The 18364-nt window shown below is 41.4% G+C and overlaps 1 pseudogene; it reads left to right on the top strand.

The window, feature by feature from the left end:
• LOC116317057 overlaps positions 1 to 18364 on the top strand; it is a 243643-nt pseudogene that overhangs the window by 85567 nt on the left and 139712 nt on the right.

Here is an 18364-nt window from a genome sequence, read left to right as displayed (position 1 = left end):
GTACTGATAGAACATTTAGGTTTAGTCTCAGCACTCCACTGAGCTGGCAGGAAAACCATCACAGGAACCCAAATACAAAAAGACAGAGTAAACCAGAAGTAAGGAGCCAGAATCTAACCCAGAAACAGGAGCAAAATTAAACAACAACAGACAACGCGAGGAAGACAAACCCAAACTAAACACAAACACCGGTGAGAACGATGTTACAGCATGAGCGAACTCAACCAAGGTAATAAGGCAAGGAAAGGAAAAAAGGCAGCAGTTTGCCACATTTGAAATTAACCTTCAAAATAAAAGAGGATGTAAAGATGGTCAAAGAATAAACTCGCAGAGACACACAGTGAGACGCAGATAGATGTGACACCAGGATGTAACACCCGGGGACGGGGAGGCAGTCTGTGGGGTTTTTGTAGGTGAGGCAAAAAGTGACCTGGTTAAAGAGCTGGAGCAAAGACAAAGACAGGGCTCAACACAAGTGAAATGAAGAATTTTCCAGAAAACCATCTTGTTTTCTGAGCACTTTGGAGAAAATCCAAAACACACTGAGGAGTGGCTTCTTTCACTGCAAGGCCAAGACTACAGCCTTAGAAAGACATTAGGGTCCCTACAGGGTGACCACTGATATCATTGTAAATACAATGAGGTGGTGACAGTCTGTATGGGTGAGCCAGGCAAGCATTAATATGTGTTGTATGAAATAAGATGTACATTTAAAAAAAAACCAACACTTGATTTTTAGTGGGAAACTTTAAAAATTACCTGATTTCCACTGGTTGTGCAGCACTTATCAGATGGTTGAGCATTTAAATGGAAAAATGGAAAGGTCTGTAAAGACAAAGTTTTCTGTTGCCAATAAATCCAAAATAATAACATATAAACACAGAAAGTATTAAAACAGCCTTACAAAGACAATGTGAGACCAGCAGGAAGAAACCTGGTTCTGCTGGAGGTTTCTTCCTGTTTCCTTCCCACTGTCGCCAAAGTGCTTGCTCATAGGGGGTCATATGATTGTTGGGTTTTTCTCTGTATGTATTATTGTAGGGTCTACCTTACAATATAAAGCGCACTGAGGTGATGGTTGTTGTGATTTAGCGCTGTATAAATGAAACTGAACTGAAAAACTGAATGTTAGAACCACAGAAGAGCAGCCGCGCTGCTGCAGAAGCTCTAATCACCTCTAACATTTGGATGCTGTTTTCAGATCTTTTTCAAAATGCGGGCTCATGACAGGGATGCTGTGGGTCCTTTAAAAGTCCAAAATAAATTATATCTTACATAAGGATCCAGACAGCGACTACCATCACCGGCTACAGAAAGGGCAGTGGAGTTGGAGTAGAGATGAAGAACCGTCACAGTAACAACCTGTCAAGAAAAAGTATCTTGTAGACAAATTTGTTGTAGTGCTGGTTTCTACCAGGTTAAATCTGTTTAGCCGGGCAGAGGTTTCAAAAACAATTTTCCTTTATGTCTAAAGTCTTTTGAATGACTTTAGACATAAAGGTTCATAGTAAAAGGTGAAAAGTATTTTTTTAAAAGCCCTTTAAAAAAATATGAGTACTGTAACTGTAACCATATGTAACAAAAACATTAAAAGGTGACCAGGTTCAGAAGACTTTAAGAACAGTGGGGTCAAAGAGAATGGGTGAGCACAAAGAAGACACAACCACAGAAATGATGAAAACATGCTCAGAGTAGTTTGATTTGATTCAAAATTTCAAGTTTTACTCTTTTTACTACTTGATTTTGCTCTTACTAAATTGCTTTAATAACATTTTTTGCAATTAAAGTCTAAATTGTGGACGTTCACTGTGGTCTTTCCTTGGAGCCTGCTGTCCAGGCTAAAACCATCCCAGAATTAACAAGTGCCACGATTAGTAGGAGAACTACAGGTGGAGCTGATAAGTTTGATCTGGAAGGCTATTCAGGTTACTTCTTATCAGGGTTAGCAGGAAAGACACCTGGATGATTTGGAGGTAGTGAGTACTGGGCGAGTCACCTCATCCACATCGGCTCCAGAACCCTGCGTTATCTACTGGGTAAGACTCGCAGGATGAGGGATTAGGACTTTTTTTTATCAGATAACTGAAATCAACTTCCTGGTTTTGTGGGCCTACCAATCGACACCATCCATTGCAATGGAAGATCATTCTCCTGTGGATTTACAGAAGGTTTGTGGAAACCTGAAGTGCTCTGTGGACTCTGATCTCCAACTCAAAAAGCCTGATCAGTGCAAAGAACTGCGTAATCACAGAACAGCTTCAGGTCTCCAGATCTAGCAGCTAACAGAACAGACGTTTCACCCACTGCTCTGCTTCCACACCAACAGTGTTCCTCTTATGCCGGAGATACAACTGTAGCAGGTGTAGGTCTAAGCAGCCTTTTGAGCGTAACCAAACAGGAAACAGTTAAAGGTGGGACAACAAACCCCGTTGGTTAAATTGGTTAGAGTGATTAGAGTTTTTCTCTTTTTCTAATTTAAAGGTTTTAACTGTAATACATTAAACCACACGAGTAGTAATACCAACCAAAAGTTTCTACTTTAACTGTTTGTTACTGTGGGCCACATAATGTCATCCACAAATTATAAAGCAGAGGTTTGGAGAAAGATTCCTTTTCATGTAAAACGACCTCAGTAGATTCCCTTTATTCCTTTTACGTACTAGCCAAATCTCAGCGTTCAGAAATCTGCTGAAGTCGTCTTTTCAACGAGGTTTTGCTGGGTGGGATAGCGCCAGGGTTGTATAAACTGAGGAGGCTGTGTTCCCACAGAGTGGATTGGTGGCTCAGCTGCAGCTCGCACTTCTATTGGATCCCTGTCAAAATTACAAAGAAAAACAGCCTCATGGGTGCTATTACTGCATCAAGAGGCAGCTTCTTTTTCATTAACTACCTCGAGATGTGCTCTATAGGGTTACAGCAACATTTAACATTCATATTTGACTGATTTTGTAGCTTGACGGAAACCTGCATCCACCGCGTAATGCAGTTTTGATAATGAGTGCAGACTGAACATGCATTAACTCGACAAAAGTGGCTCCTCGAGTTCTTCCCGAAATGTTTTACAGTGAATTTTATTGGTAATTATTTTGGTAACGGTGCAAAATGATTATTCTAACGACCACTTTGTGAGCTGTTTAGAGGCGAGACGATTGCTCTTCTTCAGAGTATGCTGTGTAATAATTTCAAATTACTGTATATGCACCTGCGTGTGCACCCATGTGCCACAGATAAACACCGGCTCTGTAGACGCTGCTGCCACCGCTGTAATTCATCCAAATGTTTCCCCTTTCACTCAAACCTCTTTCTTATTTCCTACAGATGTGGTAAATTTACTCTCTGTCTGTCTCACACACACACACACACACACACACACACACACACACACACACACACACACACATCACGTCAGCTCTTACGAATGGGCCGAGGCGCTGCTGGCCCAGCCCATGACTGATTACCATATAGATGAGAGGTTGGGGAGTAAACACAGCCATCATAACGAGGATGATAAATGAATCTTGATTGGTTATTAATTACTCAGCCAATTAAGCCCTCCTCCATATTCAGATCAGATGATGGGAAGCTGCAGAGAAATGGATCTCATGATTTTACAAGGAGATGTGATGAAGGGTCTGATGTGCTGGACAGCACTGGAACATTTTCCTCGGTATTTAATCAATAAGTGCTAATATTTCACTGTGAGGGTTTCATGATGAGGTTCTGTTATTTCGTAGTCTTACAGGAAATTTCTCCTTTATTTTCTGAACTGTAGTTAAAAGTGTTTGTGTCAGAGACATGGTGGCGATTCAGGTGATGTCTGCTCTGATGAATGCATAATGAATTGCCTTCCTAACTGTGAGCATTTGGTAGTCTAAGAAGGTCAGAGTAATAATGTGCATCATTTTGATGTAAATAAATGTTTCTTTTGGTTCACTCTGTCACCGACAGAGAGTCGCCACCCAACCCTCACATTTCCAATGGCCAGAGACACAATCATTTTTATTTCCACTTGGCTGGAGACAAATGATGTCCCCACTGACTGAGAGGATGTCTGGGTGCTTCTCCTGCACATATTTAGTCCCTGGATACCAGCAATTTTCAGCTGTCAAGATTTTGCTCCAAGTAGAGTCAACTTTCATGGCAGCTTTCTGCTCCACAGAAGCATCTGATGAATGTCCGTCCATGTGGAAAGAACGGCGGTGTGCTCTGAGCCCTGAAGAAGAAAGGGGTCCATCACTGTCACACATGCGGGCATGTACTGTCCTGTAGGTCATACAGTGTTAAGAGAAGAAGTGTTAAACCGGTCTCTGAACCAGATCACGGACAGAAATAGACCGAACTCTCGACTCCAGTGCAGAAAAAACATAGTCACTTAATGCTGGCTTCAAAAGTGAGACAGTCCCAGGAGACTCGTGTTAAAATTTCAAGTTTGAAGTACTTGAAAAAAGTTTTTTATAAAGTTCCCCAAAAGTTGAATCTGTTCATCTGGACGTAGCGTTTTGTGGGAGAAACGTTTCGTCACTCATCCAAGTGACTTCTTCAGTCTCAGCTGACTGCAGGTTTCAATCTTATAAACAGTACATTATGTTTATAAGGGTTGGGGAAACCTGACGTAAATAAGTTAATGTGGAACTTACAATTAAATGCCATCCTCTACATCAGAAATTTCCCCTTTTGGGACAATTAAAGGATTATTCTATTCTATTCTGTTCTATTCTATTCTATTCTATTCTGTTCTGTTCTATTCTCCACATGCGATTTCCATCCAGTACAGCAGCAAAAGCCTTTTGCACCAAATGTTGTCGCGTAATCGCCCAGCCAGCATTTGCAATTTTCATTGCGGGACAATGCAGACAAAAAGGCTGAAATCGCAGAGATACTGTATGGTTCTGATGTTATCATAGGGTGCATCATGTTAATTACTTTGCAGTGGAATTTTTATTTTAGAAGTTATGATCCGAGCACATTCACACAGGCTTAAGTTCATTGACGACATCAACAGTTACCACTAATGACTCGAGGCCTTCGGGGGTAAAAGTCGTTCAGTGTGAACAGGTTTTGTGTATATAATAGATTTATTCAGCAGATATTCGACTTTATTGTCAGAACTTTCAAATTCTCATAAAAGTCCTTTCAAAGACTCCACAGGACACACATCCACACACACACTGCTGAGAGCAGTGAACCACATCTGTCCTTCACAGCAGGGTCTGTCTGTCAGTCTCTGACTGACTGTCAGCATTCAGAAGCATCAGCTGAAGCGTGCACACATCAGCTAAAGACTTTCAGTCGTACCCTGACTGAACATTTGTGTCCATGGCTACTGTTCTTTATAAAGCAACATGACACTAAATCAAAGACACTCAAAATGTTCTGAACAGAAATCTGTGGAAAGACTTTTCCCCCCAAAAAAGCCAGTCGTGTTATTACGTTTGTACTACAGAGGTTTAAATGTGCTGCAGGTACATCTATACTCTCTATGTGCTGCATGGCCTTTGCTCTGGTGGGATGATCATATAGACACTCTGTACTGAACCATGAATGAAGCCATAGGACAGTATAACATCGGGTAGGGGAGGGTTGGGGTAAATTTAACAAAGTTTTTCACATATTTTTCAGTTATTTTGCAACTGATTATGCTGTCCATGCAGTTAATGCCCCAGTACCAGTGAAGTTAATGTTATGTGTCTCTATATGGCTTTAAAATAACTGCCTAGATGATGGCCCATAGGTACTGCCAAGATGGCAGCTGAATAACAAACCTGACTTCTAAAAACTGTTTTGACTGAATGAGGACTTGAGATTTTTAATATGATTAAAGTCTGCACAATCATTTTCATCCATGCTAAACCTGCAGAATCAAACTACAAGATTTGAATCTTGCTTTTCTTAAATTGTGCATAAACTCCAGGCTAATGTCTTTTGTTGTTTTTGTGTGAAACGTTTGGATGGGCTTATAGACCCATGTTATGGGCAGCAACTACTTATTACTACTATGTAATAAGTTCGTATCAAACCATGTGTGTTATGCTGTAGTGCTGAGAACCATATTGCTGTTAATGGTGGAATTTCAAGTTTTACCATTAACTTCATTTTTAGTTAACTGTATATTTCCATTAAAACAGTTCCTGTAAGACAGAATTTCTTTGAACAAAGATCCCTTTGTTGGAAAATGCTGAAGTCAAAGTCGCTCTGCACGTTCCCTCAGGCTGCTGAGTCATGGCCACTTTTCACTCTTCACGATCTCCGTGTTTGTTCATCAGTCTTAGTCACTGCTGTTTGTGTTTCCTTTCAGGATGGTACCGAGGGTTCTCAACGAGGAAGCCAAATGCCAAGGTGAGCCAGACTGACAGCTTTGGTTATTCAACGCTCTCCTCTCAGACCAATTTTCCTTCCTCCTTAACTTTTGCTCCCGATTTATTCATTTCTATTTATTTGGTCAATGCTGAGAAAATTGCTGTTTATTTAGCTGCTGTCTGTAACTGCATGTGATGGAAACTTATGCAAATAAATACCAGATCTGCACATTTCTCCTTTTCAACATTTACTTTTCAGAATTTGAACTTTACTCTGAGAGATCGTGTTAGACACTCTGAAGATTTATACTTTAACATGTGTATATATATCTATATATCTATATATAGATATATATATACATATATATACATATATACTGATGCAGCTATTGTAGCAAAATGCATAATTTCTGAGAGCAGAGAGGTGAAATTATGGGAAACAAAGAGGTAAAAGTCGTGAGCTCTCCAACCAGGAGAAGATGCTTTTATGGTTGGCGCCCTGACAGCTGCTGATAATGTATTGAGCTCACGTCTCACTTTCACCAGAACTCACATAGTGTAACGTGCGGTGGAGATGAAGCCAGCCGCGGAGGTGTGCAGGTGGATACTCATTTATGTTAAATATCAAAAAATAAAAGTGCCAGCTCTACTACACATTACTTGAGAGCACACTAGTCTGTGTACATAAGGAAGAATCCATTACAGAGACGGTACACAGTGAAGAAGAACAAAAAGGGCGTGACCTACCAGTCATGAGACAAGAGGCGCCACCATGTGGCGATACACTGCATTACAACAGCAACTGTTACCATAGCCTACATTTGGGTGGGCTGCACAAGTTTTTAAACATCTGATTAAATACACTTGGCTACTCATTTCTTTTCTTAAAGATTAAACTATCGATCCAAAAGCACAACGCCATCTTTGAAATTTCCGACACTGCTAACTCCGCCTCTCCCTGACTTGTGTTTTCCCTGCTGTCATTCTCTCGGACCAGCAGTGGCATTGAAAGCCTGGTGGGACAACGACCAGTAACATTCAGATACTTGTGCAGTGAATCCAAATATAAATTACCTCCTCGGTTAAATCACAAACATGGATCAATGTAACGGGCAGGAGTAAGTGAAAGTGCAGACAGAAGTATGAGCGCCATTAGGTGGAATAGTGACTTTTGGCAACACTTACCATGTTTTTCTTTTGAACCAAATTGGATTGAAGGAGTGTGTTTTATCAGTCCTCGGTTTAGTCTCTAACGTTTGCTCTGACAGAGTGCTAGTCTGGCTCTTTTTTAAATTATCCTGCTAAAGGTCGCTAATATAACAGCTAGCTGTTGGTTGGACAGAGCTTTGCTCATCTGTAGTTCCTTCCTGCATTGAGAATATAAAGCTCACGTAGCTACGGGACATTTTTTTAGCTGAAACTTGTAACACCTGGTAGTTGGTTCAGATTGAGGTCGGATCACATTCACACCATAAATGAAGCGCCTCCTCCAAAGGGTCCCGGTGCGGTCCTTTGGGTCTCCCCCGATTACTGATTACTGTGTTCATATCTGCACACATCAACCACACCAAGGGGGAAAATGGACCAGAGTTCAATTTAAACGGACTAAACACTGCAGGTGGGAAAACATCCATAGTACTACTTAGTTTAAGTATCTTTGTGGTAAAATGTACTTTCTTTTTTTTTTTACTTTTAGGTTTCTTCAATTTTTTTGAAAAAAAAAAATCTAAAAATCTGGCAGGCATTCTTTGAAACTAGGACAAAGATTGCGTGTCGATATTTTGTCACATCTATACAAAGTGTTTCTTTCTGATCCAGCATCAAATTACAGGAATGTGTTTGTTGTAGTCAGACTCCACAGAGACACAGCGTATTATTAGAACATGTATGAAGACCACGACAGCATGCTGTACGGGGAATTTAACCATATGTCTGCAGAGAAAGTGATTCAGTGTTTTGCACCCGTTCATCTCACAAATATCTGACAGAGCAAACTCACCTAATTGACCCTGCTGCCCACACAAGAAGCCTTACAGCTTAAGCTTTATTTGTGCCATTCGCTGGTATATACAACTCAAAGCATGTTGTTCCACTTTAAGTCTGTTTACTCGCCTCTCGTGTCTGTATCGGACTCCGAGCACTTCTGTAACACGGCTGACCTGCAGCCATGTTTGAAACTCTCAGGAACACCAGAGCTGCTGCTGCTCCGGCCAAAGGCTGTGTTAAGACTCAAGGCATCCATGTGCTGCTACACAGGTGTCTGTTAGACAGACAAACCGCACCTGAAAAGCTCGCCTTTGTCAGTGAGAAGAACTAAGGATATGGCTGAGATTAAAACGTGGTTAATAACTATCCAACACATTGTTAATATGTGTTAGAACAGTGATGAACAATAATCTGAGGAAGTAATGTGTCTGGAAAAAAGTCTTCAGTTTTCACAACTGGACATTAAGTCTTTGCTGAAGTCAAATTCAACTAAAGACTAAACATCTGTGTAGCCTTAAGAAAAACATTTACCTGCAAAAATAATTGGAAAAAAGACCTCAGTTTGCAAGTGAGAATAAAGATTTAGCTCTGGAGCGATGGATAAAGGTCAGGAGGTCTGAGTCCAGACTGACCCTGTAGCTACATCAGCTAAGAAGAGAGCTGGATGAAGTGATGCACCCATCACGCCCAGTTAGTGCTCATTGTACAAGCCTGTGGGAGTGTTATGATGTGAGGTTGCTTCAGATGGTCAAGTCCAGGTTCAGGATATCAGCTGACCACCTGAATGTACTCAGTTACAACATTTTCTACTGAACCCCTGAGAATCTGCTAGTGAAGACTTTTCATCGCAGTCAAACTCTCACATCTGTCAAATTTAACAAAGTTCTGGACAGAAATTAATGTTATCACCTTCTATTAGCTTATTACATGTATGCCACAGCAAATGCACTCCAGTGAACTACTGTTGTGTGTGTGTGTGTGTGTGTGTGTGTGTGTGTGTGTGTGTGTGTGTGTGTGTGTGGCTGGTTTTTTACTCCAATGTAACATTTTGAACAGTAAGAATTTTTTTTCTACCAGAACAAAAATCATTTTAACTTGTTTTTTTTAATTTTTTCAAGCCACAGATTTATTTTATCTTCCAGAAAAACTTCATCAGTTTGTGTAACATTTATTCAGTGCTTGTTGCTGGCTCATGTTGAAAGAGCGGCTTTCAGTATAATATTGCCTTCATGCTGTTACCTGAGAGCTTTGTCAGCGTTTGCGAAGTAATTTCTCTGCAAATTGAAGGTGCAGTCTGTAGGGATTATGTTTCCTGTATATCTTTTTGAGGATATATCTATTTTAAAATAAAAACACAATGCAAAGATTTGCAAATCTCATAAACCTGTAATTTGTCCACACAGAACACAGTGGTGGAGTTTTGGGAGAGGGCTACACACTGCAGTTTGTCCCAATCACACAAAAAAGAAATTGAGAGACAGTTTGTTTTTTTTTCTTTTACAAAGGTAAAACCCAGATGTCAGCTTTTTATTTTATTTTGTGGACTGAATTAAGTAGAGTGTTGACTGTTTAATCTAACAGATTTTATTGGAGCTGCTTCCCTGAGCCTGTGATTCACACCAAAAGCTTTGTTTCCATCGCTCTCCCGTCTGGCTCACACGCTAACAGGCTTGTGGCTTTTTAGCCTGTTGTGTGTTTGGTCCTGGTCTGTCCATTTCCCCTCCTTCTGTGTCCTTCTGCTCTCTCGGTCCATAAGAGGCTTTACTCTCTATCTGCTGCCTGCTCTGTGCTGTAGATTTGTGGCATAAAAGAGATCAGCTATTGCTTTGTTCTTTATTTTGTCTTAATGATGAGGTGGTGCCATAAATAAAACAAGTCGACCTTCAGTTTGGATTTAAGATGGAGGGAACTGTGAAAAACAAATCCCACATTTAATGTCTGCTCTCTGTGTCATTCAGTAATTTATTGACACGACCTTATTTCTTGTAATATCTCTGGCTGTGTTGTAATGCAGTAATGCACTGAGCAGAGCTGTTTCATGCGAGTGTTTGCATTGGCGATTTGTCACTTCTAAAATGTAAAGCTACTTTTCATGAGATCAGATCCCAGGACTGAATATCTCATCATGGGGAGTTTGACTTCTGCTACTTCAACCAATACAAATGAACTGAGATCACTGAAACTTAAAACTCTGATCACTTTAGATTCAATATTAAAGATTAGTCTGATTTTTTTTTAAACATATTTGTCTCACTTTATTTTGCTTTCCCATCTCTGTCACAGTTTCCTCTTCTGTACTCGAGTTTCTCTTGCAGGAGAAAAGTTCATCTCTGATTTAATAAAAATTTTTCCTGCATTCGTCTTTTTATCTCTTCAGGTGCACCAGAGTTAATCAAGCTGCTGTTTGTGTGAGAGGATGGGAAACTGAAATAAAGTTCACATTCTACCAGCATCATAGCTTTCATATACACCAGCTTATGGGAGGATGTAATTGTTCTCAGCCAAGGTTGAAATGTGATGAGCTGCATTTTTTAACAAATATGAGTCAGAGGCACGGTGTTTCAGTCAGACAACTCATGTTTGAAATGACTTATTACTGTAGCAGAATACATCTATAAGCTCTCAGCCTATCACATCCTACAAACACGTCGTATAGAAATTCGGGAGTGATGAGTAAATGTTCCTCTACAGGTGGATGTTGGGATGGTGGAGGGAATGAAACGGCAGCAGCACTGACGGGACAGAGCGAGACATATAAAATCCTGCCGCTTTAATAGACCAGCAAATTGGAAGAGAGAGAGAGAGAGAGAGAGAGAGAGAGAGAGAGAGAGTGTGTGTGTGTGTGTGTGTGTGTGAGAGAGAGAGAGAGAGAGAGGAGCAGCAGTGCAGCTCGAGCTGACTGCATTACGTAGCTTCTGAGTTTTGCTTCATTTCAATAATAAATCCATTTCTGTTTCTTGTGTGACTCATTGGTGACATGAAGCTCACTGCTTGCTACATAGTGGTAAATGTGATGTTTTAGATAGTGGGAAAAAATATCTTCAAAGTATTTTACAGAGAAACTTCACAGAACTAATCAGAATGAACATTTTAGGAGCATTGATGCTAATGAGTCATTTCACTCATTCTTACTAACGATAAGCAGAGCCAAAAAGTGAGATTTCCATAAGAGCGTGTCATATTAACAGTTATGTATTCCACATTTTATTTCAAATAAGATGTACATTATGTTATATCTATATAATCCTTCCTTATGGCAGACCAGTCTAGACTGGGCCGTTGTGTGGTGCTTGATATACGATCGGGCACTGCGCTGTAATTCTGTGATGTCAGTTCCATGATGCTCCCCAGCAGCTGATAAATGGAGCAGAAGGACCATTCTTCTCTCTGCTGCAGATCTGGCTGTTAAACCACAGAGTGAGGTTTGAAAATCTCCGGTTTTCTTCACAGTGACTGTGTCGCAGTGCTCCGAGGATCCTATCGGTTTGTGGTTCCCCTTAAATAAGTCATACGTAGGGTAAGTTTTAAAAAGCACCTCAGGTGCACATTAAATTTTATGGTTGAATCTGTGAAATAAGCCAGAGTGCCAGTAAAAATCAGATCTCGTTGAGAGGTTGCATCTCCAGGGAAGCTTTGCCTTGACTTGCCATGGACCAGTTTGGCTGTGGGCGATGCACCACCATTCAAATCTGTGGGTTGCAGCAAGGGCAATAGGATTCAGCACAGCAGGCATAATAAGGAAGAAAAAGTTGAAGGTCAGGCTTCCTCATGCAAATATCAGTGATCTAGGAAGCCTGCAGTAGAGCGCTACTTATCAAAGACCTGCATCTGTACACCGATTCTTAGTTTTGTTGCCACTGAAGCCAGGAAGAGCAAAATGGAAAAAAACAGACGCGTCAGAATCCAAAACACTGTTCTTTTAAATATTTGTTCATGTTTTTACTCAACTTTTAAAGAATCAGAGGCTCTGAAATCCAGACTGTTTTCCTCAAGAGCAAAGCAACAGGAAGCAGAAAACCGCTGCCCCTGTAACAGTATTTGATTTGATTTGTCATTCATGTCATTCATGTCACATAGCTAATCTGCAGACATGTTAGGTTAGCGGAACGACTGATGCAAGCTGCTTTGCAACCCACCTCCACCACAGCCCCTTCCTTTCTTGCTGGTTGTAGTCATAGCTGATACCTGCTCTGTCCTGCAGGGGGCCCATGCTGCTGCTTTCCCACAACAGAACCAAACTACCAGATGTTTCTGTTAACTGACGTGTGAATGCACTGTTAATGTTAAACAGCAGACATACTGCATACATACGTTTGCCATGTATGCATGTTTTTTAGTTATCAGTCATCCAAAATGCTGCAGCAGACCACCCACAGCCTTACGCACATATTTGTTCATTTCTTGCAACTAAACTGAGTGTAACATATAGTATTCACAGGCGCTGGCTTTAGCATGTTTGCAGCTTTTGTAGAGTACAGACTCCTTCAGTCAGTCACAGTAGAAATGGGTGTCATGCTTAGCTAAACCTGAACCTCTGGCCTCTGGTTATGTCATCCTTGTGGTAGAAGAGTAGGTAGCTGGAGAAGAAGAAGTGATGGCACATTTGAGCAAACACTAGAAGTGAGAGAAAACATCCAGCCTGTGGGCAGTCTAAGCAAGAAAGTTGGATTTTATATAACCTCAGTGTGGACAACTGCACACACACATAAGTTAAAGATGATGCTGTGCTGTGATTCAAGAGTAATTCGCTTTTTCTTACGTTTCTCTCTCACACACTGCCTCTGTCTGAGTGCAGCAGCTCAGACAGAGCAGCAGACCTCCCACTGTGATGCAGCACTGTCCGAAGATTGTTCTGGGTGCTGGAAACAAAAAGTCATTAAATGTGAGGAAGTTGCCACGATGGCAACATTTAGATGAACTGAAGCCTGATGATCACTGCTGTGAGTCTGAGCGATGTCAGACACCCAGGCAGTGATTGTATCACAAAAATAAAACCCATCAACTAAGAAGTATTTGAATATTTCTGTACACGGCTACTGAGAAACGGAAGCAGTTACAACGTTACAATCACTGGTAGCTGAGGTGCCGATTAGTTTGACTAAAAAACCGTCCCATGCACCTGAACAAGCCCCGCCCTTCAACCCAGAGCATCCACTCCCACCATCCCACTGCAAGACACTACAGATGGGTTTACAGATTTTTTTGGTGACACAATAGTGACTTACAGTGGAATTTGGCTGATAGTTTGTCTGATCTAATTGTAGTTAAACGCTACCAGTAGTAAAAGCTTTGGTTGTGTTAACGGTGTACAGGATGTGGTGTAGCTTTTGTGAGAGCGCAGAAATCATCTGGATGGCAGCAGATCATCGCTGACAGTTACAGGAAGCCTGAATGTGGCTAAATTCTGTGTACACTGACTCTAACGTCCGGAAATTCATTATGTGTGAGTTTAGTGCAAATCTGTGTGACACGAGCTCAAAGAGCCAACATGTGATCGAGCCCACTCGCATGCATTCCCATCTTTGCGTGCCTTGTTGTGCTGTGTGATGGTTTCTGTGTGTGTGTGTTGTCTCGTGTGTTTTCGCTCTCTCTCTCCCAGCAGAGAGGCATCAGCCCAATCCTGTTAGTTCCACCCTAATCACCTGGTTTCTCCACAATGGGCTTGCTGGTTGAAACGAATCGCTGTGTCTCGCGGAGGAAATGCCTTCCTGCTCAGAGTCTGCTCTAATCCAGCTGCACTGTAGAAAACTTCACACGCTGAGGTTCATCAGTGTTCAGATTACCGCAGCCGTCAGGGCCACCGAGAGGGCAGCTCGCACTCAGTGAAAGCACCGTTTCTCAAAGCTCTGATCTGAGAGCTGCTGTGGATCGCTCTTTGTAAAAAATGTCTGATTTTCTTTTATTTGTTAGCGATATGATTAAATCTGTAGTATTTTAATCTACAGGGATCTTGTTGGAAATTTAGTCTGTCGTAAATTATTACAGTTTGGTTTATTGTTTTTAGACAATGACCCCTTTTTTCCTCACTTTGCCTCTGAACACCACTGCAGGGGATTTCAGTCGAACAGTCAACACGTGGCTGAAGTCCAGACTTTCAGCTTTAATTCACCATTTAGGAATGACAGTACTGCCATTTTTACACCTGAGTCCCTCACGCTCAGGACTCATTGATATGTGTGTGTGTGGGCGTGTATTCAGGGACCAATAATTGGAAGTTATGCTATACTTGTGGAGACCAACAGCCCTTATGGGGACAAAATCCTGGTCCCCACTAGTTTGAAGCCATTTTTGAGACTCAAAATGTGGTTTTAGTGTCAGGGTTACAGTTAGGCTAGAGAAAGCATTGTGTCAATGAGATGTCCCCACAAAGATATGAAAATGCAGTGAGTGTGTGTGTGTGTGTGTGTGTGTGTGTGTGTGTGTGTGTGTGTGTGTGTGTGTGTGTGATTGCCTGTCCGGTCACCCTCCACAGCAGAGATTAAAACAATCAAGGTATTTTTTTCAGGAAAAACCCAAACCCAGACTGACAGTGGGAGAGGCTTCTGGGCCTGCGCTCGCTGTGCATCAGTCTGGTCACGAGTCCATTTAAAAACAGCTCAGTTTGACTCTCTGCTCTCATGTTCTGCCCTCTGCTGCTCTCTGCAACAATCCAAAACGTGTCATTTGTAAATGAAGACATCGTTGTCATTGTACACTCTCATCTTTAAAATGTTGGTGAGCTTTGGAGCTTCTTTGGTTCGTCAGCATTCACATCAAAGAGTGACAGCACTCTGTGTGCCAGACAAACATTTTAAATAAATCATATACAAATATGTTTATAATATTCTTTAAGAAGTCTGAGCTGTGCTTGATATCTCCGATGCTTCTATACTCTGCTTTCAAGGCACACATTAAAGCTCCAGTTTAAAATAAATACATTTATGCATTTTTAATACAGACAGCATTTTGATTTCTTTGGTTTTACACAGATTATCTCTTTAGTATGTGCAAGATTAAATATGATTCATAATTTGGAGATTTTTCAGTCAGCCAGTAGTTATTAGCATCAGTGGTCATCACAGCAAAAGTCATGGAAAGTGAAAAAGGATCCATAATATTAAAAAAGAAGAACTTCTGTAAATTTAATTCAGCCACACTTCAGTTCATATAAGATTCAGCAGCACAAACATTAAGTAAAAGGAACATAAAACAGAAAATCTAAACAGACTGCTCAGTCCATCAGATGCATGATGGGAAACAGAGGCCGTCACTACAGCCTACATTTATTAAACTACAGGACTGCTGAGTGAACCTGACTGCAGTTTGTAAATTCTCACATGTCATGTGATCTTTTTTCATACCAAACACAGAAACATGTAAAATATCACCAGGAAGTTCTGTCAGTGTGGAAAAATGCAGTGACACTGCTGTCCTTTATATTCCTGTGATCTTTACACCACAGTGTTTTACACTGTGCAGCAGGTGGGAACTCTGTGGGCCTCTGTGGATTTAGCTGACCTTTAATATTTAGAGCATTAGGTCAGAGCTACTGAGCAGCTGTAGGATAAAAAACAAAGAGAAGAGGAGATGGGAGGAAGTTTGGTTTTGCTGTTTTCTTCTAGATCACACTGGGATGCAGAGCTCCTCACTGCAGCCTAAATCAGCTGACATAAAAGGATTCTCAGTGCAGGGAACAATGCATGGAGATTACACCCGGCACAGTCCAAATATGTATGCTCCTTCACTGTCTGGCTGCAGGAGCTGCTGCTGGACTGTGAAACAGTCAGAGTCATCTTTCAAGTGAAGTCAGGAAAACAACGAGAAACTGTATCTGTGAACTCAGATGTTGACATTTGGCCTGGTTTAAAACCAAAGAACCCCAGGCTGATGCTCACATTCATATTCAGTTATTCCTTTCAGCTTAATAAATTATTGAATTGACCTAAATTAAACAGTTTTTAAGGTCATCAAACTTTCACTATTGGAAAAGTTTCATTGAGATGCTTTTAAATCGAGGGAAGAAGATAAAAGTAGAGATTAAACATTAAATATCAGTAAAACACGTTCCACATCTTGCTCGCTCGTTCCTGCCACATGCATTATCATTTACTTTGCTTTGTATCTCTAATAACTCTGAGCAAAGATGACGGCAGACGTTTTGGACTCACGGTCACTCGTCATGACTGTTTTCTCTCTGAGAGAGCAAAGACGTTACACACAGCGAGTCCTGAAAGTTAAGTTAAGTTCAAGAGTGCAGTGCACGTGTGAACAAACGCACACATGCTGGCCTTCATCAGTGCGCAGCACATTGTCCTCGACTGCATCAGCTAGCTCGTTCAGTGGGGGAAACAGTTATTTACAAAGAAGTGAACAGTGTCCAGTTTTTTTATTAAATAGAAATTGAAGCCAAAAATCTTGAAAAAAAACCTATTAAATGTATTTTTTAAAACCGCACCGCAGCATAATGTGGACTCAACAGTTAGGACAGGCGCAGAGATGCAGCACTGACAACAGCTCAGCCACCAGGAAAACGCTGCTTCGGAAATTTATGCGCCTCGGATCTGATCCCAGAGGCAGAGGGTGCCAGGTTTTATTCGGCTTGTACGATTGGTACAAAATTAAGTCATAAATGTTGATGGAGCTGTTTATGTGACTGCACCAGTCTGAGCTGTTTCTGCTTTAATTCCTCTGTATCTCACTTCATACTGTAAAATGTGACACAGCAGCATTCGCTCTCATGAGCACAAACATAAAATTCCACTTTTCCTAAAATGAAATTTGCAAAGGAGGCAATGACACACAAATTATCAGCCCTTCATAAAGTGACGTTTGTAGGATTATTGGATCTTTTGGTCTGCTGGCGTATGATTTCATAAAGGTTAAATGCAGTAAATGACTGTGGCAACATGGCAAACTGCTTCTTACAGCATATATTCATATTTAGATAGCTGCAAAGATTTAATGAAGTGAGAGAAAACAGTTTCAAACAATATAAAGCAGCTGCACGATTTCCAGATCAATCCGTTTACAGATGTTCGAGCTAGAACTGCCATATTTCTGATGCAGTTTTAAATCCTGCCTGCTGTGAAGGGATTCACTTAAAATGCATTATTTACTTTTTAGTTTAGCAGGTTGACTCGCCCGCGTAGTCTAAGATGGATTTTTCCACCAAAATACCAACAGCTTTGTGCCTCTTCATTTGAACCAACCTTCCACCTGTTTGGACTTCTCCTCCCAGCGCTGCACCCTGCCCTTCGTGCTGGGCACCAAAATACCACGCAGATGCTTCAGGCGGATTTCAAGGTCAGGAAAATATCAAACGGTCAGAGCTGTCTTTGCCGGCTCGTTGCACTGCAACAAAAACTCGGGCCCTGAAGCTGCAGCACCAACAACATACCACACTCTCTGTGGAAGCCTGTGTTTACACCGGTGCCTGTGAACGTGTAATCATCCAGTCAACAAATATAAGACGAACCTGCCGTTATCCAGTGACGGATTTTATCACCGGAGAGATGTAAAGTGTGAATAAATGAGCGCTCGGGCTGAGGGCGAGGCGAGCTGTTCCTCTTTCAGAACAGATGTGATGTTTTCTAATCAGCTTTGATTTGTAGTTGATTGATCACACTGGGCCAGTTAATGTAATTTGCCCAGTGAATAGAAACTTGCTTTGAAGAGCTCGTCTGAGTCAGAGTGGGCTGAGAGGCTGATGAGCCGCAGCTACGGAAGCAAAACAGTGCCTGGAGACGTTTCAGTCAAAACGCAGCGACTCCAACTGAAATGTGATGAAAAGCAGCAGGAAGGATTCAGGTGGAAAACTGATGTGTTTGTTTATTGTCACTCAGACCTTGTGCTTCTTTTGGACCTTGCTGTCAGGTCACATAACCGCCAAGTCAAACTAGATGCGGCCGTCTTCCTGAAATATCGGCCGTGAGCTGAAATTTGAATTCCAGCAGGACGACCTGCACTGTTTAAACAGTCTTACATAAAGAGAGCGAGAGACCTTTGTCTGCTCTCACCTTCCTGAAGCTCGTCGCACCGACTCGCTGCAGTGGAAATCTCTCCTCCTCAGAATATTTAGAAAGACATTCATTGTTCAAGAATCA

The sequence above is a fragment of the Oreochromis aureus genome, linkage group 5 (genome assembly GCF_013358895.1).
Source record: "Oreochromis aureus strain Israel breed Guangdong linkage group 5, ZZ_aureus, whole genome shotgun sequence".
NCBI classification, from domain to species: domain Eukaryota; kingdom Metazoa; phylum Chordata; class Actinopteri; order Cichliformes; family Cichlidae; genus Oreochromis; species Oreochromis aureus.
The sequence above is the reverse complement of the archived record's forward strand: the minus strand, read 5'-3'. Positions and strand labels throughout refer to the sequence as shown.